This window comes from Protopterus annectens, chromosome 14.part0 (genome assembly GCF_019279795.1).
Source record: "Protopterus annectens isolate FY-2018-M chromosome 14.part0, PAN1.0, whole genome shotgun sequence".
NCBI lineage: Eukaryota > Metazoa > Chordata > Ceratodontiformes > Protopteridae > Protopterus > Protopterus annectens.
The window spans coordinates 132,595,708-132,622,774 of record NC_056748.1 but is presented as its reverse complement, the minus strand read 5'-3'; the positions used below and the strand labels follow the sequence as shown (position 1 = coordinate 132,622,774).

General features: G+C 40.6%; 1 protein-coding gene across 2 annotated transcripts in view; it reads right to left on the bottom strand.

The window, feature by feature from the left end:
* VTI1A (vesicle transport through interaction with t-SNAREs 1A) overlaps positions 1-27,067 on the bottom strand; it is a 3,369,915-nt gene that overhangs the window by 2,832,454 nt on the left and 510,394 nt on the right. The gene's annotated exons all lie outside the window — the stretch shown is intronic.

The window sequence follows — 27,067 nt, the reverse complement described above, 5'->3', positions numbered from 1 at the left end:
GTCTTGCATATGGAATTAGAAGAACGCAGGAGGCCATGAACCCCAAGGCTTGCAGTATTTGTCTTGCAGATAAGCAGGGTTTTTGTGGCCACTTGTTTGAAGTAAGTTGTCAAATGAATTTGCTTTTCTGGCGTGAGGTAAGCCATCTGTGAAGTTGTATTCAAGCTTGGTCCCAGGAATATAATTTGCTGACAGGGTACCAGTTGTGATTTCTTTTCGTTTATGGTGTACCCCAGACAAGTTAGAACCCTTTTTACAAAGGCCAGATGATTCAAAAGTATGTATTGGTTTTCTGCCTGAATTAGACAATCGTCCAGGTATGGGTATATTTGAATATTTCTTTGCCTGCAAAATGCAATAACTGGAGCTAGGCACTTTGTGAATACCCTGGGCGCAGATGATAAGCCAAAGGGCAGTGCAGAGAACTGATGGTGCATGTAGCCTGCTTTGAAGTGTAGGTATCTTCTGCAAGATTCCCTGATTGGGATGTGCAGATATGCTTCTTTTAAAACTACAGTTGCCAACCAGGCATCTTTGCCTAGCATAGGAAGTAATTGGTGAAGAGTCAGCATCTTGAATTTTGGAATCTCCAAAAAAGGTGTTTAGAGTACACAGGTCCAGGATAGGACGCCATGAATTGTCTTTCCTGGGTACCAGGAAAAGTCTCTAGTAGAAACCTTGTCCCTTTTCCTCTTCTGGTACCAGTTGAATAGCCCCATGCTTAAGAGAGAAAGTACTTGTTTTTGGGCCTCTGCCCACTGATTTGGGGTTAGGTCTGGCCACCCACTTGGTGTTGGCAACAAGTGGATGTGAAAACTGTATCCCTGGGACATTATATTTAAAACCCATTTGTCCTGGGTAATGAGTTCCCAATTCTTTGCATGAAGAGCAATCTTTCCCCCCAAAGGAGCAGTCAGATGATAAGTGCTTGTAAATTTTAAAAGGAAGTCATTGAGACAGTTTACCATAGGGGGGAGTCTTATTATTCCCAGACTTGGAAGTGGAGGCCCCCCTCACTGCTTAGTTCTGAGAGTCCCCTGGGACTGAAATCTGGGGTTTTTGCTGTGTCTGGGTTTGGCTTGAGAAGACCTTGAAGGAGCTGGAAAGGACCAATTCTGAGAGGGCCAGTGCCTACTAAATCTAGGAGGCTGAACTTATAAGAAATCTTTAACAGTTTGCATAGATTTAGCTTTATCTTCCATCTTTTTAAGAACTTCCTCAGCCTTGTTGCCAAACAGGCGGTCCTGATTTAAAGGAGCATCCAACAATTTAGCTTTAACATGATCAGGCAAAGATTGCTTCTTAAGCCAAGCATGCCTTCTGAGCACAGACTCAGTAACAGCAGCCCTGCAAGATGCCTCTAATGAATCAAAACTACATTGCAAAGTATGTTTTCCAACTTGTTCGGCAGAATGCATTAAATCCTGTAATTCTTTATTTTCCACACAATCAGGAATCAACATCATTTTCTGTTTAAGCAGTCCAATAACATGTTGCTGATATTTTAACATATGAAACTGGCAGTTTAAAGCCCTAATGGCCAAGGTTGCAGACGTGTAAACCTTCTGACCCCATCTATCCAGCGCCCTGGAGTCTCTATCAGAAGGGGTAGGATTTTTATCAGTAGAAGCCTTAATGCCCTTGGGCCCCTGTGAAATAGTCCCTGGATCGGCGATATGAGTTTTGAAAAGGAACTTGTGGGGCTCAGGGACCCTGTAGTATCTGTCAGGTTTTCTGGGAGCAGGAGGCAGGAAATCAGGGGCCAAACTAGATTCCGAGAAAGCATCATCAACAATGTCTAGTACAGGAGAAATAGCTAAAGGCCTATGCTGAGGTAGGAGAAGGAAATCCCTAAGCCTCTTTTTTGAATCAGAATAATCCTGGCTTTCCCAGTGGAAATGTTCCCTTAGAGAATAAATTCTCAGGAGGGGAAGCAGAGGGAATAGAGTCCTCTGCATCAGAACCCTCATAAGTATTTTAGGACAAATCCAGGTCCTCAGAAGAGTCAAAAAAAACAAAATCCTGATCAGAAGATTCATAATCAACCTCAGTCCTAGGCCTCTTAGAAGGGGGGGGGGGATTGGCTACCCCTGATTAGAGTTATTAGATCTTCAGCCATTCTTATCATTTGCTTTTTAGGCACAGAGGCCTGAGCATGTGGCCTGGGCGTCAGCTTTTTAGACATGGATCGAGATTTAGGCCTAAGTAATGAAGGAGGCATTGATTTAATATGCAAGTCCGTAGGCCTGAATACACCCTCAGAAGCCGGTGCATGCACAGTGGCTCCGGACCCATCCAAGGAAGAGACATCCACGGGTTCCATAGTTGAAGCATCTCACGGCACACCGGACTCCGAATGGGTTTCAGTAGAGGCCTGCGAATCAGAAGTAGCGGGTATCAGGGGCTGTGAAAGCGCATCACTGAGTACTGGCGAACTGGCTTAGGAGAAGTGTCGTTGGCAGTTTTGGACCCCGGCGGCCAGTCTCTGTCTTTATCTTTGTGTTTTTTCAGAATCCCGGTAGTCAGATGGCTAACTTGACGACATTTCTGGATAATTAAACCGAGAACCAAAATATTTAGAGGCAAAAATATACAGACGACGGATAGTGCGCTGATTAAATAAAGCACAAAACCGACAGCAAGGTATATTGTGGTCAGGGCCTAGGCAAGGAATACAGTACGAATGAAAATCTTTATGAGGTATTTGCTTTCCACAAGTAATGCAATTATTAACTTTTACTGACATCGGTAAGGAGCAAGAAAAAGTTTCCCCAACGGGGTATTTAGCTTTAGTTGAAGACTTCGGTTCTGAAACTCGAAAACAAAAATTTCAGGAGTTGGCCGACCGGCACTTGCGAACTGCTTCTGCTTCGGGCACCGCACGGCAAGAAAGACATTTAATGGCATCTGCTGCATGTTTTGTACCCCTGACGACCTGAAGTCATGGAAGAAGGGACAGCAACTGACTCAGGACCCAAGACTTTGTTAATCAGGCCGACTGAGGGCAACCTGCAAGCAGATTACCCAAATGTAACGACTGCAACAGTCAAACACAAAGAACATCTGTTACGACAGCAGGAAAGTCTCCAGGAGCAGGTGGTATTACTGTAGAAGTTTAGAAGCTAGGAGGAAATAAAGTAACAAAGAACTGAAAGGTTTTGTTTAACAGTATTTTAAAAGGTGGGGAAGCACAGACATCCTGGAAGAACGTTGTGGTCGCTGTAATACCTGAAGACAGTAAAGACCCATGAGACACAGCTTCATATAGGCCACTTTCAATTTTAAACCATGATTATAAATTGTTTATGTCTATAATAGGTAAAAGAATGGCAAAGGTGTTGCCAAAATTGATAAGTATGGATAAATGTGTTTTTGTAGAGAGGAGACAAACTTTTGACAACATTAATAAAACAATGATGATCCAGAAGGAAGCAGAAGGTAAGAAAATGCTGCTGTTGTTGGTGGGTCTTGATGAAGAGAAAGCATTTGAAAGGGTAAGCTGGGATTTTATGAGTAGGGCAATGGAAACATTTGCATTCCCTGGTACAATAATAACATTAATTAGGACGATATATGAAAGACTGGAGACAAAAATTAATGTGGTAGGGTTCATCTCTGTAAGTTGTGTCTGAACAGAGGAAACAGGCAGGGGTGTCCTCTTTCCCCTTTGTTATTTACATTACATTTAGAGCCACTGCAAAGAAAATAAGGGACTCCTAAACTCAATATAATTGGTATGGCAATCAAGAAAAATTGTCTTTATTTGCAGACTATATTATTTTGTACCTGAAAATAAAGTAGCAGAAAGTACTGCAAGAACTAAGCCAACATTAGAATGGAAAAAGGGGATTTTTGCCAATAGAGATGACTGCAAGCAAGGGTACGGAGAAGAGGTAAGAGGGGGACAGGAATTTACTGAAGAAAACTGGTACAGGAACCAAGGTACTAGAAGTAAATAACTAGAGAGGGAAAAGTAAACTGGAAGGAGGCCAAAAAAGCATTCAGACTGCAGGCTAGAGACTGCCTTCCCTATCAGGGATTAAAAGAGTATAGTAAAAGAGGAAGGGATATGGGAATCCTAAGTTAAGGACCTGCTCTGGTAGTGTTTTCTGCCAAATCTAGAAAAGAAGCTGCTGTGAAAAATAGGATAATTACTAGGGCATATAAAACATTACATGATAACTATACGAATCAATCAAAGGAGACTGGAAAGAGACAGTGGGTAAGCAATTAACAAGGAAACAATGAGAGGACATGTGAATGGCTCCAAAATATGTAACGAAGTCTAGAAGATTTAGGATATTTGCTTGGAAGTGTTTGCAAAGGTATTTTTAAACCCCAAGCAGACTCCAAATAAAATTTCCCCCTGTAAATGGCAAATGTTTTAGGTAACTGGGAACATATGTTTTGGAAGTATACTGAACTGGCAGACTTCAAATATCTCCTTCAAAGTACTCTTGTCAGAAATATTGGGCGAGAAAATGGGTTTAACGAAGGAAATAATTTTTTTTCAAGCTGTTAAGTTTAGTTCTGGTGGCTGACAAAAAAAACTTACTAGGAAATGGAAAATAAAAATCTAAACCAATTGTATTTGAAGTAGTGAATATTCTAAAACAGAAGAAAAGAACTGTAACAGGGATCTTTAGAAAAGAGTAGGAGCTAATTACACAGAAATAAATGGAAATGTGGGAACAATAAATGCACAATACTGTTTTAGAGGAGGAGGAGTGAGGTTTAGGGGAAGGCAGGAACTTGTCAGTTTTTATAAAGTTAGATTCATGATAATTATATAACGAAATATATGTGGTCTGTAACTGGGAACATGTTAATATGGTTTGTTTTCTTTTATATAAATGTATGTTTGCCTAAGTCTTAAGTGAAATTCAATACAGGTGTTAAAAACTTATGGAAAAGTTCTGCAGTGTGGCAATTACTAAAGGAGATATGCAGACAGTGAGAATAAAGTGCAATGAAGAATGATACATTATAATAAGAAAAAGGGGTCGTGATATCATTAAAGACTTATGAACTAAAGATGTACAAGGAAAAAAAAGACATGAAAAGTTTGCATGTTAAGTATGATGTAATAGAGCAACACCTATCACTTCTGACAAGTGCTGTGTGACCTAAAACCACCACCCACATCTTCCAACAGCTCATTCATCTGGGACCCTGCTTTAACAGATAGATCACCCTTATGCTCTCCAGTGCTGTTAACACTAGAACAGAAATCTAATCACGTGCTGTAGGAGTAGAAACCAGAGTCTTCTGAACTTCCCAGCATCAGGCACAGGTGTGTTAGCTGCTCAGCAATGAATAATTCAGCAGAATAATACACAGCTGGATTAAATATCAAAATGTTACTTGTACAGTAGTTAGAAAAGCAACCAGTACTTGCACTGGACAAAGGAAGAAACTGAATTCCAGCTAAGATCTAAATACCATGCATGATTTGAGACTCGGAGAAGTTCTTACATTGCACACCAGATACCTTACACATCCCTGTCAAGTTATAGGTATGCATTCTACTGATAATACATGCAGGGATTGACCATATCTGCTGCTCTGAAAACTCAGCTGAGAAAGCACCTGAGCTCACACTACATATTTGCTTATTAATTCTTGGACAGAAACAGATGGAGGAAGACCATGTGATAGAGCGAAATAAAATCCTGACTTCACCCCGGACTACCCCATGTAAAACTAGTGGCACAGACGCTGGTAGGACCAAGTGTGTGTGTGTGTGGGGGAATGAGCAATTGACTCTGGCTTGCCTATTCTGCAGGGTGGTGGGGAGACAGCTTGGCTTACGGCATTGGTGACATCTACAGGAATAAAAGTGTACTGCAATAGCACACACGCAGCAAGAAGTGTAACACTTGGACAGGAAGGCAGGTAAAGCAGAGCTTATAAGCTGTTGCAGAGGTGAAAATAGGACAGTCCATAAGAACTGCAGAATGGTCCATTCCCTAACATCCAAATCTTGTCTTCACTGAGAAATGAATGAGCCAGTGGGCTCCTGCCCTAAAGGAAAAACAAATGGATCATATGTTTGGAGGAAGGAGATCCATGAATCACCAGTGTGAACCCCCCCCCACAAAAAAAAAGACACATGAAAGAAACAGAGGAAATAATGGCTGAGCATTCTCGTTCCTGTACTCTAAGAACACCACCAGTAGTATTCGGTCAAATAAATCGTCATTAGTTCTACAAAAACTAAGGGCATGTTATCTGGTACATCTAGTGGGCATAAATTGGTGCAGAAGTAGAAAATTCACCACCATCCCCACCCTCCTGAAGCAAGTAAAGTAGAAACACTGTAAATTTGTGAATGTGTCAAGTTTCTGAACAGATGCACTCTTTTTTTGTGTGTCCCTTAAGGATAAGAACAATTTATTTAAATTTGTAACAGGTAGTAAAGTACCTAATCCAGTTACCCGATTCCTGCACAAATTAGAGTTCCAGAACCCAAAATGATGATATTTTGAGAGAGGGAAAGTGTTTGTAAAATGGGAATCTTATCTTTGATTTACAATGACTTTGAGAATAAAAAAATAATTATAAATGGGGTACAGCAGGTAAAACACCCTTGCATATGGTGTGGAGTGTAAATCCCCTTACTGCATCTCAAACATCTGTGACTCTGAACTTTGAGATTCAAATCAAAGTATCTCCAGATTAACAGGGCACTTGATAAAAGGATTAAGATTATTTCCAATGATTAAACTGTTATCATCACTGCTAATTCTATCTCTAGTACTTAAAGATCTCAAAAATGGGATTCTACAGAATCTACTTATTATTCTCTCATCACCCGCTGGTAAATTTCACTCCTCTTCTCTGTCTACACAAGCTGATTGGCTGTGTATTTCAGAGTGACCAACTTTCTTAAATTCTGCTCTGATCTGCAAATTACTGAAATGGGCTACTGCCGTTCTGGTGAGTGTAATTTGTCTTTGCTCTTCCTCTACAATTTTACTACCTTGTGCCACATGTTAACTGTCCCTACTTATCCCTACTCCCTCTCTATAATATCGTTAAATAGAACGGTCTCTATATTACATTCTTGTGAGCAGAATTTAATCCCTTAAACAGTCATAGTTCTAACTCGCGTTTTCCTTTTTGACACCATTAAGAAGAATATCTCCTAAGCAGACGAAAATGAAAAAATGTTCAAATGGCAAAGTTTTAACATATGCAGCAATCTTTGCAATCAGACTGATGTATGTGCTAAAGCTGGAATTCTCTAACAATATAAATGCTGCAAATGAGCCACAGATTTTATGTACAAAGCTGATAAACTAAAAACACTACCAACTAATAACTAAAAAACAACAAAGAAGGAAATGTCAGGCGCTGCTGCTCGACACCTTATTGAATCACTTAAGCACTTTTGTCCTAGGTATAAAGGTCTTCTTCAGAATAACCATACAATCAAATTGAATCATTTTATACAAAACTCCAGCACCATGTGACATACTTAATTGATGGTTAACTGGAAAAATTTAAAAAGACATTGCATGGAATTATTATATACTAAATTTTAAAACCACTAGCAAATTAGGCAGAGGACTTTAAAAGCATTGTGGCTCCCTCTTTAAGACCTACAGTGGATGCCAAAGCTTCAAAGATGTTCCCTTTGGTGAAGTATACAGATCTCCATGAAAAAGGGGTCCTTGATGAGCACCCTTATTTGTTTAAAGATTCTTGGGATCTTCTGTCTAAAGTGACCAGTGATTTGTATTCGGGTGATTTGATATTAATGACTGTTGATATCCAGGACCTCTTTTTAGTTATCCCTCACCAAGACGGCTTGGAGTGGTTTTATGAATTTTTATGTCATGGATCAAAACTGGAGCACGCTTAGATTCTAACCCTTAGATCCCGGATGGAGGTTGTTCTTGAAAACAATTATATTTATTTTGAAAATCAGCTATTTAGGAAAAAGAGTGTTGTAGCAATGGGGGCTGTGTGTGCCCCAATATTTGTTAATTTGGTTCTTGCTCACTGGGAAAATACACTGGTTTTTAGATCTGAATACAAGGATTGTTGGTCCCTATATGGTCACTTTTTAGATGACATCATAATTTTTTGGAGGGACTCAGAGACAGATTAAACCAGTTTTTCCAGTTTTGAATAGTAGTACTGATTTCTTGAGATTTACTATGGAAGTGCAGCAAGATAGGGTTAACTATTTAGACGTTTGTATCATCAACAATAAAATGCATCATAGATTTGAGTCCACCTTGTATAGAAACCTCACGTATTCTGGGTCTATATTAGAAGACCGACTGTTTAGGTGATCGAACACCTAAACATCGATCTTCTAACATCAAACCGCACAATGTGGAACATCCTAGGGAAACACGTCCCTCGGCCACAACACAAAAAACATTACTTTACATCTAAATTAAGTGGGGGGCTGTGCCCCCACACCCACTAACTAAATATACCAACTCCAAGATCGCTGAACAGTAGGGAAATAGCAAACTCCGGCGAACGGGCAAGGGAAATCTTTCCCTGCATTAAATCGGCCATTCGCCATTTTTTGCTTTCGATTTTAAAAGATCGATATTTAGGTGTTCGATCACCTAAACATTCGGTCTTCTAATATAGACCCATGTATTCCAACTCCTTGCTGCACTTTGAGAGTTGGTACCCCTTCTTCAAAAAAAGATCCTTGGTCAAGGGTCAGTGTGTGAGGATAGTGAGGGACGATATCACTGTCCAAGAGGAATGTTAACCACAAGGGGTTATCCTGGACCATTTTTAAATTCTATATTTCTGGAAGTTAAGGCAAAAAGGAAACAAGGACATTTTCCCCACTGTTAGGGGTGAGTGAGTAAGTGCAGGTCCCATTATAGGCAGAGTTTCAGTTGTTTTGGAAAAGCAGGCAAGCTTTCATACAGCCCTTGTTTTACCCTATAATCTTCATTTTCAGGAGATTTGTAACATCGTTCGTAAAAATTAAGACAGAAAGGAGAATGGTAAATGTGGGCACTGCTCTCAATGTAGGTTTGTTCTTGAGGCATTCAACATATATCTAGAGAGCTTTGGTACCATAAAACTTACCTATAGATATTACTGTGATAGTAAGGGCATTATTTATGTGGCTAAGTGCCAAATGTGTCACTGTTTTTATATAAGGAAGACAATAAAGGCCTTAAAAACAGGATATATCAGCACCAGTTTGATAGTCAAATGGCTGATGAAAGGAATGCTACATATAAACATATTAAAAGTAATGTCTTGCATTCATTTAAATATATCGCTATAGATCATGTAGCACTGGGATTGAGGGGCGGTCCATCTAATTTACTTCTGCAATACAAAGAATTGAGATGGCAGAAGAAATGCCTCAGTTTTTCTGGGTTTAAATGATATGATATCTGTTAGCAATGTTTTGAAATTTAAAAGCTATTTTGGCTATTTAGAGTCTCACACACACACTTATAGTATCCTATTGTTTTTATGTGTTTTTGTTTTGAATTTTTTTTTCTCAAATAACTATTTATTAATTTCACAGATATCAAAACATTACAAAAAATCCATGAATAGGTAAAATATCACTGTGCACAAAGACAAGGATGAAAACAAAAATAAACTACCTAAACATATAAGCAAACTAATTTATATACAACGTTTACTAGATTTCAAAATTAACATAGGTGCTACCAAGCAGATACAACACATTAAAAGGGAAAAATCAGTGTTATGAGAGGTATGAGTAGATCTCAGAGTAAACCAAGAAGTGGGAATTATACGAAAATCAGAGATAATATGCTTCGAGCTAAGTTAATCGCATAAAATTTGGTCAAACAGGATTTTCCAAAATTCTTTAAAGTAGGCTTTTTTCTTAAGCCCTTTTATGATAAACTTTTGCGCGGAAATATATTTTAATGCCATCTCCTTGAAACCCTTCCAACAAAGTTTAGTGCAATCCAACCAGTTTTTAGTGATGTATAATATGACAACAGGACAGAGAGTGATTAGTACATGCTGTTTTAACTTGGGTAACTTACTGGTGGGTATGTGAACAATAGCTGTTCCCCAGGAAAGGGTAGATTTGTGATACCCCATTTTTTCAAGGCGTACTTTTAAAGAACACCATAGTTTGTGGGTATGCTTACAGAACCATAAAATGTGAAGAAGGTCCGCTTTTGGAAAGGAACAACAAGTACAGGAAGGGGAAATTTTGGATCAAATCTATTGAGAATAGCAGGAGTATAATAGGAGTTATTATTGATCATCAATTGTGTGTAAATGAGTTTTTTAAACGGGGACAATTCTGTGTTAGTTCTGATAGCAGTTAACTTTTGTTCCTCTGTAAAATGGATTTCTTGATTATCTCAATAACTAGAAAAAAGGCAAGCCGAGTTATGTTTTATAGCATTCAACAGGTTATAGGTTCTGGAGAGCATTTTCTCTGAACTCGAGACAATATTTATAATTTCACATAGTCTGTTGATGTCCTGACAGTTGGCAAGAAGATTACCAAATTGTGATGAAATTAATTCTCTTAGTTGTCAAAGTATAACCGTGTATTTGTTGTTGACTTTGAGAGTTAGTCGTAAATCAGAAAGAGATTTGTCCCTAAATTTGAAAATATACCATACCATAATGTCCTTGATTTGAGGAAAGTCAGTGAGGTTGATCATATTATTATTGATTCTAATGTTTGGATTTAAATGAAGAGGTTGAAGTAGAGGAAGGGTTTTATCAAGATTAATGGAACCTATCAGCTTCTGAAATAATCTGATCTTGTGTTTTAAAGTGTTGGATATTTTGGAATTGTTAATAGCAGTAGGGGAAAGAAAGGGGAGAGCTCTTGGGTTAAATTTGTTGGTAACTACGTGTTGGTGCCATATTTTCACCCAGGAGGGGGATGAATTATAATCATCCCGAATAAGTTTTGATATAGTCAAAATTCTACTCGCACATTTAGTCATGTAATAGAGTTGAAGATTTGGTAGACTGAGACCACCTTTTATCTTGGGGTATGCTAACTTTGAGTAGGAAATCCTCACTGATTTAGGAAACCAGATAAATTTAGCTAACTCTTTATTCATTTTAGAGAATAGACTGTTAGGGATAATAAGATTTGATGCGTTAAATTGGTAAAGAAGTCTGGGTAAAACATTCATTTTCACTATTGCAGCTTTGGATAACAGAGAGAGATTCATGAGTTCCCATCTGTGGAGGTCTTGTAGTATTTTGGCCCATGTTCTAGGTAGGTTGTTTTGCAACATGGATGCTTGATTGAGCTCAAATTGTATACCAAGATAGTTAAGGTGGTATGTTGTTTGAAAAGGACAGTCCGGAAAGTAGTTAGTTTTGTGACTTGTCGGATTAATTGGAAAATATGTGATTTCTTATTATTAATTTGATAGTCAGAAACCCTAGAGAATTTATTAATAGTGTTTGTGATTTTACTCAGGTCCATGTTGGGATATTGAAAATATAAATTAATGTCGTCAGCAAAAGCAGAAAGCATTATTTTAGTATTTAGCACTTTGGGAACCGAGTGGTATGTGTTCTGCGCAGCATATAAGAAAAAGGGTTCAATGAAGATATTAAAAAGAAAGGGGGATAATGGGCAACGTTGTCTTGTTCCGTTTGTAATCCTAATTAGATTAGACATCCTTTTATTCACATATAGATAGGTGGCTGATTTTTTATACAGTAGTTTGATTGTATCTGAGAAAACTTTGGGTATGTTTAATTTGCTAGTGGTTTTAAATTTTTGTATATAATAATTACATGCAATGCCTTTTTAAATTTTTCCAATTAAGCATCAATTAAGTACGTCAGATGGTGCTGGAGTTTTATATAAAGGGATTCAGACTGTATGGTTATTATGTTGGGAGGGTGGCCTAATGGTTAAGGTGTTTGCCTTACAAACACAAGGTGCAGGGTTTGAGTCTCATAAGGGATAATTGGCTAAGCTTAAAATGGCTCGCAAGGGCAGTTAGCTTAGTACTAATCTATGAACCTATGAACCTATGAACCTAAAACTGTGTCTGATGCAACTCTTACAGTTATATGGCAGACACTGCACTACTGTGATATGTGATGCTGTCACTCTCAGTAGGTTACATTGGAACATGGTGTAGTAATAAAAAAGGGTTCTCTTTCGTCCAGCCTACCAAGTTGTAACTAAGTTTAACAAAATGTGATGCTGAATATATATGTTTTGCTTAATGAGATGTCCTTATTTTAGATAGCCATTTTATGAAATCCTTTAATGTACATAATATTCACTTTATCCATGCAAAAATGCATACACTGTATGGGACAGGAAAGTCAATAAAAACAAAAGGTCAGCAGGTATGTGGCCATCTTCTACTAACAAGATCTATGCATACAAATATGCAGAATATCTGACCCAAATTGCCTGTCTTCAACTGGCAGTTCTAGAAAGTTACTTCCTTTTTTAATTTACCAAGTTTGCAACAGTATGGGATAAAGGCAGAAAAAAAACATATAACATTTCTGTGATTTAAACACGCAAGTATTCTTTGGTAGTACTGCCCATGTCGAGGTGGTTCTCACCTAAAATGTTGTAGTAAACTGGACTTTGCCTCAGTGTATTTTCTTAAATAACTAATACACTTTTACTGAACACTAGTCATCCGGAAGCATTACAAAGTACAAAGACGATTCTATTAAAGATAGTTCAGTAAAACCTGCTCTTACTGAAGAATGAAAACTGATTACAATTGGTTAAAATGAGGACTATAAATGAAGTGGGTTTAAAATACAACACACATTATGATCAATCTACACAGATTAGATCACCAGACTGCCTGGCAGTTTGAGTTTACAAATTTCAAGTTCTTTCTTTAGTGTGGCCTTCTAGTTACAGCACTAGTACTAGCTAGCTCAGAGCTACGACAATACATTTATGATTACAATTCTCTAAATTCTTAACTGGTTTAAAATTCAGTGCGCCACTGATTCACTTCACAGACCTCATTTATATCTACTTGGAAAATATTCCTGTTTATTTTTACTCATTAAAAACAGAAAAATGACATTAGATGTTTTGCAGGATCTTGCTATACTCCCAGCATGTTTCACTACTTTTAATCCTAAATCACAGATGCTACTGAATGGTTCAGCACATTAATAGAAAACCTCTGCTGACACCTAGTAGCAAGTTAATGAATTACAACTCTGGAATTAAGCTATTTTATAACACATCCAACATACATACTTGTAATAGGTACAAACATTTTCAGTTTTTACATATATTTGCATGAATCTGAAATTCACGTCTAAGGTTGACATTGTTAAGAATGAGATTATGCTGCTATAAGAATATACTTTCTGCAGCAGTAAAAGACAATGTATTGAATCAGCAAGTGCACTAGACACTAAACAAAGCAATTCAGAAAATAAATGTTAAAATCAGACTTTTGAGCCAAGTTGTTTTCAGAACTAACCCCCAAAATAATTGTCCTGATTTCCAAAGAAGACAGCAGAGCAATCACATTTTCCCTTTAAAGCATTACTTAAGATGAACTTTTGTCAATATCCCTTTACTTGGCTGCATTCTCTGAAGAAGTCCAATGTTTTCAATTAACCTAGGTTAGCTGCCAAGGGATGAAACAACAAAATTAGACTGATATCATGTTCCACAATTCTGTGAGAGTTCAGGCAAAGGCGAATCCCCAGGCAAAATTACAGTACAAGTGGTAAGTTAAGTACAATCAGCTGATTACACATTTTAACAAGACTTTTATTTTTATTTCTATTTTATGAAATCCTTCCGTACACACACTATCAATATCAATTATCAGTACATACCTGACATTAGTCATCAATACAATACCTACCCTAACTACTACATCAGCATCCCACAGCCTCCTTATCAGGAATAAAAAGTATGCAGAACTGCAGTGCTCCCTACATCAAAGGAAGGTGGGATGGTTTGTAGAATAAAGATCAGAACAGAAGCTAATAGCAAAGGTAATACTTCACTCAGGCATTAATACATTTCCAAAGCAGTCTAATTATGCACATGTACAACAGTGCTAGCTTGACAGAAGAAAAAACAGGGAACAAGCTGTTGCATCACCACAATGGCAATTTGTGTTTTAGGATAAGCATAGGAGTTAAAACCTTGGTATGTCCAATATGGATTAAATCACACAAAACATGCTGTCCATTCTCTTTACATCACAGAAAGAAATGAATGTGCATGTTATTTGTATGTCATAGGTTCAATGACATTAACAAAACTTACACAGTAAACAAACAGAGGCTGAGGGACTCAAACCCTGGACCTCAGGAAGCAGCTCCTTTACAGTTCATAGTTTTATCATCTGCGTTAATTGCCAAACCAGTCATTCTGCTTTCAGATGATCATGGAACAAGATGCATTTTAAGAAGTACCTTTAGGTTACATTATAATGTGTATTTGGAGAAAACTGAAGCAATGAATAAAAAACTAAACTGCTTAATCCTACTGTACCACTCTGACTTTTAACATTTCCTGTATACCCTGGAAGCAGCATACTGTTAAATATGGCAGTCCCAGCAGCTGCTTCACTGTCACAGCAGAGGCTGTTGCTCCCCTGGTGGAGGGTATTCAAATATGTACCATGAAAGGTGAGTTATTTTTATTTAAGTTTAAGAAAGCAAAATACAATGTGGTACAGTATCTACAAAAATACAAGTTATAGACTTACCATAATTTGGCATCTGTGTTGATCAATTTCATTATGCATCACGAATGGGTCTTTGGATCCGTCCTCGGATCTGACTCAGCCATTTCCTCCAAACATATGATCCGAGCCTCAAACTCCTCCCTCTCCCATAATGCCTCACTCCTCTTCAAACCCTCAGATTGAGTTTGCTGCCGCTTCCTACAGATAGTCACAACAACAGTACTAGATAGACAAAGAAAGCGACCAACCAGAGCCCAAACTAGCAACCATTGGGTTCCCTTATCCTCTATATCGCTCTCAGCTGTAAAAGGAAGCAGGGAGGAGGGTGGGATGTGATGCATAATGAAACTGGACAACACAGATGCCAAGTTATGGTAAGTACATAACTTCTTCTAATCAGATGTTGTTCATTTCAATATGCATCATGAATGGGTCAGAGTCCCCAGCTACACAAACCCTGGGTGGACCTCAAGGAAGGATATGCCTGAACACCATGGAACCAGAGGATGCTCTTTTACTGGAAATAATGTCCAACTTGTAGTGAGATGCAAAAGTATGAGCTGTGGACTAAGTAGCTGAGGTGCAATATAAATCAACTGGAGTCCTTGCGGAGAAGGCAGACATAGACCTGGGTACAGTGAAGCTCTAACTGGACAGGGAAGTTGCTTGCCTTGCTGAGAATTAACTACAGAAACACAATCTATAATCCATTTGGCTAAGGTGACCTGGGATACAACCTGACCTGATCTATTTGGAGAAAAAGCAATGAACAACTGTTCAGATTTCCTGTGAGATCTACTCCTGTGTACGAAAAAATGCATCTGTCTATGTACACCCAAGGAATACAGTATGTATGTGCCATTATTGGAGTAATTATGGAAAAATACAGGCAAATGAATCACCTATTTGCCTCTGAAGCGACCTTTGGTATAAAGGATGGATGCATTCTACATAAGACTCTGTCTCCAAAGAAAGTTATATAAGGTGGTGGAGAAGACAGCTTACAATTCTGACACTCTTCTAGGTGAAGTAATGGCCACTTATCGGAGGCCTGAGATGGAAAACTCCTTACTTAGAAGTGTAAAAAGTTTAGGGAAAACTATCGCTTTTCCCTATATGGAAATTCGAGATAGCTGCAAGTTGCAACTTTATAATGGAAAAACTAGCTCCGTGCTGGAAAAGTGAGCTAAGAAACAATGATGTCTGGGACTGAAGCAGGAAAGGGTTCAATATTCCTCTGTAAATCCCAAATGGAAACTTCTTCCATTTACTACGATGTACATTCTTGGTGGAAGACTTCTGAGAAGCAAGAATAATTTCTTGGACCAGGGAAGCTAGCCTGGCTTTCATAGAATTACTGGAAGTGGAGAAACCAAGCAGTCAACTTGAGGGATTGAAGATTGGGAATCTGGCATTCCGACGGATAGGAACTCAGATCCTGCCTGGGATCCAGTATCCATGGAGGATATTTGCTGCGAAACCAAAGGAAGGGGAACCATACCTGACGAGGCCTGTAAGGGGCAATGAACCTGCTGGCTTTCTGTAGAACTTTGGGTATAAGGGGAATTGGAGAATAAGCATATAGGAAACCTGGGGGCCAATCATGGACCACAGCATCCCTGGGTGACTCCCTCAAGGGGGGAATCAGAGTAAAGTACTTTCTGCACTTGTTTAGGGAAGAGGCAGAAAGATCGCAGCAAGGCTGGCTCCAATGGTTGAATATTTGATTCACTACTGATTGGTTCAGGGAACACTTGTGTGGACTTAAGATCTATCTGCTCAGTCTTTCCGCCAGAACTTTGGACTCCCCTGGGATGTGTGTGTTGAAATAAGAGGTATGAAGAAATCATCCATTCCCAAAACCTCATGGCCTCCCTGCACAATGGGTATGAACAGGTTCCCCCGCCTGTTGATGTACCAAACCACCAACACTGTCAGAATTGCAATTGTCCCCAAAGGAATGCAGTCCTGAAAGGCTTGCAATGTGAGAAGGACCACCCTCATCTCCAATACATTTATGTGTAATTTGTTCTCTGTTATGGACCACGTCCCTTGGACCATCTTTTGCTGAAAATGCACCCCCCCCCCCCACACACCCCAACAGGGAGGCATCCATGGTCACCATGACAGTAGGAGGGGGAAGAATGAAAGGTCTTCCAGAATGGAGATTGCTGTAAAAATCCACCACAGCAGATAACACCTGCAAATTGGAGTTAGCCTGACTGGGGTTGACAATGGATGGCACCGAACAGGCCGCTATACAGCTAGGGTCCACTGGAGAACTCGCATGAAGAACCTGGCGAGGGGCACTAGAAAACTGGCAGCTGACATGGATCCTAGGGCTATGAGGACCAGTCAAGCTGGCAGAGTCAGAGTGTCTAGCAAAAGTTGAATCTGCTGTTTCAAGGAACTTATTCTCTGGGGGGGGGGGGGGGGCTGCTATCTGGGCAACTGTGTTCAACTGCATTCCTATGAATTCGATATCCTGTACAGGAGTCATCTTGGATTTCGCCATGTTCACTGTGATACCCAGGCGATGGAGCAGGTGCAACATAACTTGAACAGCCCAGGCGATGGAGCAGGTGCAACAAAACTTGAACAGCCTGAAGTAGTTGATGCCTTATGGGTGCCGTTAAAAGCCAATCATCCAAGTAAGGAAACACCTGGAATCCTTCCAGATGGAGGTGAGCTGCAACCACTGCCATGCATTTGGTGAACACCCGGGAGGCAGTGGTGAGGCCAAACAGTAGTGCTCTGAATTGGTAATGATTGTCCTCCAGCCTGAAGTGCAGATACCTCCTGGATTGTCAGTCTATTTTGATATGATAGGACACATCCTGGAGATCTACACAGCACATCCAATCGTCCCCTGTGCAGAAGCGACCGAATGAACTATACTGTAACCATGTGGAACTTCCATTTCTTCACAAATAAATTCAAACTGCTCAGATCCAAGATGGGTCAAAGGTCCCCTGTTTTCTTTGGCATCAAAAAGAAGCATGAGTAAGTTCTGCATTCTAGTTGTTCAGTTGGGACCTGCTGGATGACTCCTTTGTCTAGAAGTTTTTGAACTTCTAGAAGGGCACTCCCCATCTCTGACTGGGTGGCACATCGGGAAGATACTTATTGGAACTGGGAGAAGGAAGGGAAATGGGAATATAGCAACCTCTGGAAATTATATTTAACATCCAGGTGTCATTTGTTATGTTTGTCCAGGCTTCTGGGTGTAACAAAAGTTTGCCCCCAACTGCCTCTAGAGTAGGACAGCCAGGCAGTGCTTCAGGAGTGGTGAAAGGGCCTGTCAGAGACAGGTTCCCAGAAGCCCTGGTTTTGTGGACCCCTATCCCACTGGGACAGCATCTACCATTGAATCTTCTCCCTCTGCCTCGAAGTGGATTCGCCTTGCGAATCAGGAAAAAGCCCTTGGGACTTACGGAACCACATCTTCTTCCCACTCTATTGGTTCCTGAAGATGATCCACTGGGGGGAAGAAAACTTGATCCTTACGGCAGATAAGGTCTTGCCTTCCTGTTCACTGCAGTTGAGAGTCTCTTTTACTGCTGGCCCAAACAAGGATGAACCATCAAAGGAGGCATTAATGAATAACTCCTTAAAGTGGTCCGCAAAATGTCTCCTAAGGGCTATGCCTGTTCCGACTGCAGTGTTTGAGATTAACCTCATCAAGGAATTAGCAATGGAGGACATAGTGGTCAGCTGGGGAGAAACCTTTCTAAGGCCCTCCTCAGACAGCAACTGCGTCAGAGAGGTAGATATTTTCTTACTCAGATCTCTCTGTAAGCACGTGAAGTGTGCCAAGTAATTCAATGCTCTCAGCTTAAAAGTGTCTGAGGCATACACATGCTTCCTATGCCTGTCTAAAGCCCGAGATTCCTTGTTTGGGGGGGGTGAACAGTGGAGCTCAGTTCAGCGAGCTCCTTCTTGGTGGCTGCCAACACCACAATGGTATCAACAGGGGCACCTTTACTCCAAAAAGGGCAGTCCTTGGGGGGGGGGGTCTAAGATATTTCTCCATGGATTTGGAAATTGGCTCCATGGTGTCAGGCTCCTTCCAAGCTTGGCAGGCAATAAGGTCAATGAGCTTTTCTGCTGGTGGGGGAGAGGTCACCCAAGATGTACATGGTCCCATCCCGAATGCCTCCAGGAACAGTGACTCCTCCAAGGAAGGGGATTGGATACACAAGCTACTCTTTTGCTTCAGAATTTCTAAGATATCCCCGAAGGAAATATCATTGGGTGGAGATCAGGGGACCCTCTAATTCGTCAAAATTAGTGTCATCAATGACTCCAAAGGGGAGTCTAGGTGCTTCCTCTTGCATTGGCACTTCTGAGGAACCTCCTCCATGGGGTACTTAGGGGAGGACTCAGAAGACAGGATGACCCCATTGTTGAGGAAAAGGCTGGAGGCTCTCCGGGGAGGGGCTAACCATGGATTGGATGGATGGGAGCAAAGCTGTGATCCACTTGGGATTGGGTAAGGCCTGGTAGAAGAGGCAAGGACGTTGGGACGCGTACAGACTGTACACACTTCAGTACAGTTTGCAACGAAGGGGGTAGCAAACCAAACATGCACTTGGACCCAGGGGCAAGGGCGCTGGAACCACATGGTGGGTGGTGTGCCCCTCCACTTTAAACTGATGCATAAATGTGCCCTAACCATGTTACAACAAAAAACAATTGAAACATATACCAAATGTACTCCTTGTGTGCATCTTACTGGCTGTCAAACTTTGCACGATTGCTGTCTGCTTACAAAAATACTCTGGAAATAATTTACCATCTACCTGTTAAGCTATTTTACGGAGACAACACCGTAACTGACCCTCAGTGATTCACCAGAACAGTCAAACATCCAACAAGGGAGAGGGAAAACATACAAGATAAAATCAGAGCCTGTTGAGATTATATCACTGAAATTACTAGTATTTGCCGTAAAATACAGATTTTACAATTAAAAATATCAAGAAAGAGCAACTTTCTTTTGGCCCCTTTAAATTATAATTTGCTAAAGCTTAACCCCTCACCTATCACATTGGATCAGCCCCACAGGCGGAACCACATGCTGGAAATAGAGTGGCAACTGCAACCGGAACCACAACAGAGACTGTATCGCTTGATATTTACATCTTGTATGCAAGGAGAGCAAAGAAACAGGCAGTAATTGCCTCTTAATGGAAGGAAGGTATAGGCTCTTTGTAGCAATAGTGCTAACAACCAACTGCCTTGGTGACTATGGGGAAAATTGGTAAGTGAAAGTTTATCGTCTGCCCTGTATATTGTGTCATGGCTTACTTAATAAATAGGCAAGTTCTGAGTTATACATCTCTGTCTAGAACTGTGCAAAACAAAAATGGGAATGACAAATTGCAAAAGACTATTTTTACTTCTTCACTTCTCTCCCTAGTGTAGGTGTACGCCCGGAACAAATTCAATTGTTCCTTAATTTAATAGAGATGAACAGTGGCCATGAAGCTTATGTTGATTTGTTTTGTTCAGTTTTAGACCATGTTGATTAGGCAGTAGGGCAGTAAACAGACATAACGCTGTTCTGTTTTATTTTTTTTTTGTCTAACTTTACTTAATTATTTTTCTAAAGATCTGTAGTTTGAAGGAGTGGCTGTAAAGGGGTTTGAAATATCTTAGTTTCGCTATTAGCTAGAACTGGTGGATTGTTTGCTTTTTTTTTTTTTTTATGTCACATAACTGCATACACATACACACACACACACACATATATATATATATATATATATATATATATATATACATACATACATGCACACGTGCATGTATGTGTGTTACATGCATATAAATACAGATATACAAATATGTATATCTGTATTTATATACATATGCATCTATACAAACACATTATATATAAATATATATACAAATACCTGGTTTCTGCATCTCGGAGTATTCATAGGGTAGATAAAGGACTTGATTGTAATAAACAGGAGCTTCATCCTATCAGCCATGTTCTTAAGGTATGAACCTTGGTTTCCTTTTTTGATGACTGTTGATAGTGTGTTTATTATTTGGCTGTGAATAAATAGGACTTGTTTTTTTGCAGGCATGCGTTGTGAAATTCATTTTGTTTGAATACAGCAATTTGTCTGCTACTTAGATGAGAAAGGCTGTGAGCTGTTAGAGCTGCTTCCTATAGTGCAGGGTTTGATTCCCTCAGCCTTCATTTGTCTACTGTGAGACTTTGACCAAGCCACTTTGCCAGTGTTCCTGGGCTGTCCCTGAAGAGTAAACTTGGGTTTACCAGACTGTTTCTGACTGTTAGCAAATGCATTACACATTTGTCAGTTCCTGCACACTTCACATAGCTGCTAATTATTTCTTCACTGTAAGCAATTTGACTGTGAATCTCAGTATGTGTCTTGTAGTTTAATGGGTTACCGGATGCATTTTCAGTCATTATTGGTTTCAAGATAAGAGAGTTTAGACGTTTACTGTTTCTCATGCTAAGCATGTTTTCAATGTGAGAGTGCTTTGTTTTGCTTAGAAAAGGTCTGTTAGTGTTTTTGCTGTAATATTTGAAACAAAAGGTTTAAATGAAATCCAGATATCTGTGATAATGGTAAAAGTAAAGAATTTTATTCATTTATTTAACATATGTTTATCTGGAAAGTCCGACTTGGAACAAAGCCAATTTTCACCGGAGGCCCGGGGAGAAATGCTTCAGATGCATGTCTTTGTAAAACAGTATGTAAACTTCTATGTTTGAAAAGTGTTATTTGGTAACTGGGGAGAGACAGACACATAATGTGATACTGGTATGACTGGTGGGGACCTGGTTTATTACCCTGCATGGGGCCACATTTGACCATGATCCAGTTCTTTTGACTGGAGGCGTTTTCTGAAGCAATACATCGGCCATTAGGTCATACTCGCACTTCGTTATGTCAGAGGAGATAACTACTCTGGATGACATGGAAGACGTAGACAGGTCAAAAATGAGATGTCGATGTCCTGCAAACATGCAATGTCCCACCCCACCCCCACTCCTCCAAAATAGTATGTTGTCAACATACATATACATACACTGTTCTGTGCAGTATGCTTCCGACTGCATATGCCTCCATTACAGTGGAAGTAGGCTTCTCATACAGACTTTAAAGGAATGGATAGCCCGAAGTGGTGTTCTACATAGGCAGTACTGCTACTACTACATGATCACACACCAAACAGGTTCAACATTCATTTGTAATTTTGCTTAAATTATTTGTGCAGTTATCCTTTATGCAATTCATACTGGTATTATATACATAGCTCATTCATATCACATATATGCTTCGGTTTTATGGTAGTGTATACAATTTGAAAACTAAATAAATAAACTGCAGTTTTAGACCACTAGTTGCCTTTGTTGCCCTGTGTTCCTCCGCCTTCAGTAGCTTCCGGCACCCCTGCCCACGGGAAAAACATCACAGTTTTAAAAAAAATGATGACAAATTATTGTGCACTGCACAGAATGCCTTGATTGAGACTGCAAAGCATTTTGCAGCACATTGGGCATTTGCATGCTTACTTTTGTTTCACACCTGTCAACTGCATGGTGTTAAGTGGTCATTTGTCACTATTCGGAAGGTAGGGAAAAGTCACAAGAAATCAAATTGACTTCCTGGTTCTTTGATGTGGCCTTCCCTTATCTTACATTGGTACAGCTCATGCAATTGGTAGATTGCCATTGCTGACACCAGGAGATGGGCTTGTAGGGTGGTGGTAAGATTTTTTTTGTAGACTTTAGATTTTCTTTCCCTTTTTAATAATGTTGCAGCTGTCTTCATTTTGTAAGGGATTTTTTTTCTGCATGTGTCTAGCTCTGCAGCAGGATAACAATTTGTAGCTGATTAGGGCAGGATTCACTTTCAGTCCTTTACTTCCTTGTACTAGCAAGTTGCAACTCTTTTGGAAATTTAGTTGACAAGCTTTTTTCTTCCCAAATGTACGGCTGCAGATCAGAGCTGTATTATACTTCTGAACTGAAGTGGGCATTTTCCTACATTAAATATTATGGAATGGATGTAAATATACTTCTGCTTAAATCTACCTGGATGTTGTGCTACATCTGTTTCATTCATACATCTGACGTGTCTGGATTTTCAGAAAGTTAAGATTGTTGCCTCATATTTTGTTCTGTTTCTCATAAAATGTGTGTATGTATTTTCTGACAAATCACTGAGAATTGCCATTACTTAGGTTCATAGGTTAGTACAAGGCTATCTGCCCAAGGGCATTTATAAGCTTAGCCAGAATGTGTTGGCTTTCGCAACCCCCTTAGATTAGTTCCCTGTGCCCCTGTCCAGCAGAGCCACTGCAGTGATCCTCGGGGTAAAGTTTCTGTTTCCCATCCACCCGTCAAGGTTTCTCTTGAAGACTGTAATTGAGGGGCTCTGCCTGATACATATTGGAATCCTGTTCCAAAGCATGGGGAGTCTCTGGGACAGGAATCTATCCCTCCAGCATGTCCTATTTATCGTTGTGGTGAGGTTTATATCTTTATAGCGTGTGGCTCTCAGGGATTTGTTTTTTTTAGGTGGAGCATGTCCATCAATTCTGGGTTGGACATGGCCTTGTATGTCAGGCAGAGATCACCTCTGAGTAAGCGGTATGCAACAGAGTACAGCTGGAGTTTTTTGAGTCGGGCTGCATAGGGCATCTGTTTGAGGCCAGTAATCCTCTTGGTGAGGTACTTTTGTGGTCTTTCCAGCTGTTGCAGGTGTCTTGTAAGGTGCATCCCAAATGGGGCGTTGTATTCTATGATGGGTCTGATGAGTAGAGAGGCACAATAACCTCTTTTGTTCTAGATGCGAACCCTTTTGTGATTAGGTGGGCTACATAGAAGGATTTTCTAACCACCTTGGCAATATGATTATCAAAGGAGAGATTACATTCTACTTGGGTCTCCAGATCCGTTATTACATTTTCTGTATTTAGGGGACTACCACCTTTGTGGGTAGTTCGTGGGTATTTTGTTTTTTCCAAAGAGGATGACTATGCACTTTTTGGCATTTAGTTTGAGGCCATGATTTTGACACCGGGTATCCGTCTCAGTGAGACCCTTCTGGAGGGTGTCCGTATCAGCCGGGGAATCAATTATGGCCCCTAGTTTGCAGTCATCTACAAACTTGGTCAGCCATAGTCCTCCTATGCTTGCCTGTACCTCTGAGAAGTATATAACGAACAGGAGGGGTCCTAGGACTGAGCTCTGGGGGACACCACTTGTAACCAGTTTAGAATCTGACATAGAGCCTGCAACTCTCACCATGTGGGTTCTATCCATGAGCCAGTTGGTAACCCATCTCGTGACGTAGGGGTTTATGTTCAAGCTGGTGAGCTTGTCTATAATACTAGAATGGGGAATGGTGTCGAAAGCCTTTGTGAGGTCTAGGTAGGCTGTGTGGACCTTCTTTCCCTCATCTAATGCTTTGGTAACTGTCCCAAAGAGATCCACCAAGTTTAGGAGGCATGATCTGCCCTTAAAGCCAAACTGGGTAGGGTCCAAGGTTTGGAGGTTCCCAATGTCTCTGTTAATGAGTTCCATGATGATGTACTCCATAGCCCTGCAAACCAGGCTAGTCAGGCTTATAGGGCGATAGTTCCCAGGGTGCACTGTGGCTCCACCTTTGTGGAGCGGGATAACTGTTGCTGTGTGCCATTCTGTGGGCACATAGCCGGTAGAGAGGCTGAGTTTGAACAGTGTGTTTAGGTGAGGAGTTAGTTCATTTTGGAGCTCTTGGTAAGACACAGCTTGGGACACCATCTGGTCCCATTGAAGCTGCATTTTTGGCTTTGGATAGGGCTGTTTTAACCTGTGTGTCTGTGATTGATGGGGCCCTACATTCTACTGGTATGGTTATGAGCCCTTTAAGGGCTGAGAAGGGGGTGAAGTTTGCACTAAACCTGTCTGCCAGAATGTTGGCAATATCAGTCGGTTCAGTGTATTTTGTGCCATTCTGCACTAACTCAGAGGAGATCTGAGAGTTTCCACTTAGGTTCTTGACATAGCTAAAGAATGCTTTGTGGTTATCTTTGGAGTCATTGGCAATTTTCCTTTTGAAACTAGCCTTGGATGATTTAATGAGGGATTGTAGTTTCTTGCTGACACTGATCAGGAATGTCTTTCCTTCTTGGGATTTTACTCTTTTCTGTACTAGTTTCCTCCTTCTGTTGTATAGCTTGTTTATGGCAGGGGTCCACCAGACTGGTTTCCTTTTCTTGGAGGAGTGAGTCTTGGTTTTACTTGGGATAGCACGATCCATGCATTCCTGCAGATGCTCATAGAGTGCCTTTGTAAAGGTTTCAACAGCTTGGACAGCACTGGCCTTTAGCATGGGGGCTGTGAACCTTTCCACGTTCGTCTTAAGTAACGTGAAGTTTGCTTTTGAAAAGTTTTTCACAGTGGTTTCCTTGATTGGGGGTGGGGGCGGAATGTGGATATCCAGAGTGATTAGTCTATGGTCTGATCTAACCAGCGAGGGGTTGACCTCCGGTGTGGAACACTGGTCACCCATGTTGGTGATGACCAGGTCCAATATGTTGTTCCCTCTGGTGGGGGTGTTGACTAGTTGATCTAGGGCATTCGAGTTTACAAATTCTAGGAAGCGTGGGGCAAGGGAGTTAGTACTTAAGTAGTTCTCCCAGTTTATGTTTGGGTAATTGAAATCACCTAGTATTAGGGTGATTGGTAGGACCTTCATATTTCCCAGTGTCTCCAGAAATGCGGAATGGGGGTCCTGGGTCATGGTGGGTGATATGTAGCAAGCTACAATTTGGATTGCAGTTTTGCCTGTTGTTAGTTGCACATGGATGATCTCTGATGCATTGTGCTACGCCACTAACCTGGAGGTGTGTGTATCCTTGATGAATATAGATACACCCCTGCCTTTTGTGTTTATGTCCTGGTTCTGTGGCCAAAAGGTATGGTATGAGTTATAGCCTAGTAGTGCTGGGGTGCTCTAAGGAGCCTTAAACTAGGTTTCTGTTACTGCACAGATGTCGATGTTCTCCATATTGAGGAGTGCCTCAAGTGCGTGCATTTTGAGGTTTAGACTTTTGGCGTTGAGTAGCATTACCCTCAGTTTTTGGTTACTTGTGCTATTTATGGTGGTGGGTTTGTCTTTTGAGTCTTGCCTAAAAAAGGCACTATGGGGGTGGCAAGAGCCTTGGCCAGTATTCGAAAACCTAAGGGTGCCAGGTGCAAGCCATCTCTTGTGAAGCAACATGGCCTGTCGAGCATGTCATCCCAGGCGGACAGATACTGGATCCCCTTTGAATGACACCAGAAGCTTAGCCAATTGTTGAAATTGATAATTTTTTCTTTATGCTGTGGCATCATTCTTGGTGAGGGCAGGATGCTACTCAGGGTCAGGGTCATACCAGCCTGGGCTACATGATCAGAGATCTCTTCCATGTCTCTTTTCATGTAGTCCAGGGAGGTACGTCTCAGGTCATTCACACCAACATGGACAATGACAGAGTCGTATTTGTACTTGTTCTGGAGTGACCTGAGTGCTTGTGTTATGTGGCAGATCCTGGCACCCGACAGGCAGTAACTATAACCTTTTCCTTGTCCCGCCTAGTTAGTGGGACATCTGTGTGCCTGACTATAGTCGCCTATTACTAGTGTGTTGGGTATGTTATTTTGCCTTAAGGGCTGTGATTGCATGGCACACTGATTATGTGAATTATGTGTTTCATGGTTGGTGAAGGGGTGTGGAGGTTGCTTGGATGTCTGCTTTGGAGGTCTCTGTTGCTTTTCCAGGTTTTTATTTAGTGACTCCAAGTATGTTTTCATGTATTCCTGTGTGTTATTTGCCGGTGTTGGTTTATTAGGTCTATGTGAGACTGGTGGTGTGTTGCAAGTATTACCCTTCTCCTCTTGACTGTCAGTTCCAGTCTTGGGTTGAGAGATCTTTGCCTCCAGTTTGGCTGTATAATTGCATCTCTCATGTATATTAGTGTTTGGTGGTAGGTGGAGAGGGTTATCTGTGTACATGAGGCAGTTGTAACATTGCCTCAAAATGCCCAGATTCACCAGTTGGACTGGAGAGTACACCAGAAACTGCCCTTTGGACATGCCTGAAAAGGTAGAGTAAGCTGTTTTTCTGATTGGCTAGTGGGGACGAATAGAGAGCCTTGTCATTCTGGACAGTATGGCAGACATATCAGTTTCAGACTTGATCAGAAAAAAATGCATGCGACGTTTCAAGTTAGTAAGAGCAACATTTAAAATCTGTTCCTGCTTGGTACATTGTTTTCTCATTATTTCTGGCTTTGTCCAAGATTTTTTCAGGTAAGACGTTGAAAGGTATTTTTATCAGAACTGAACTGTGGCCCATTTTGACATGTTGAAAAATTTCCAA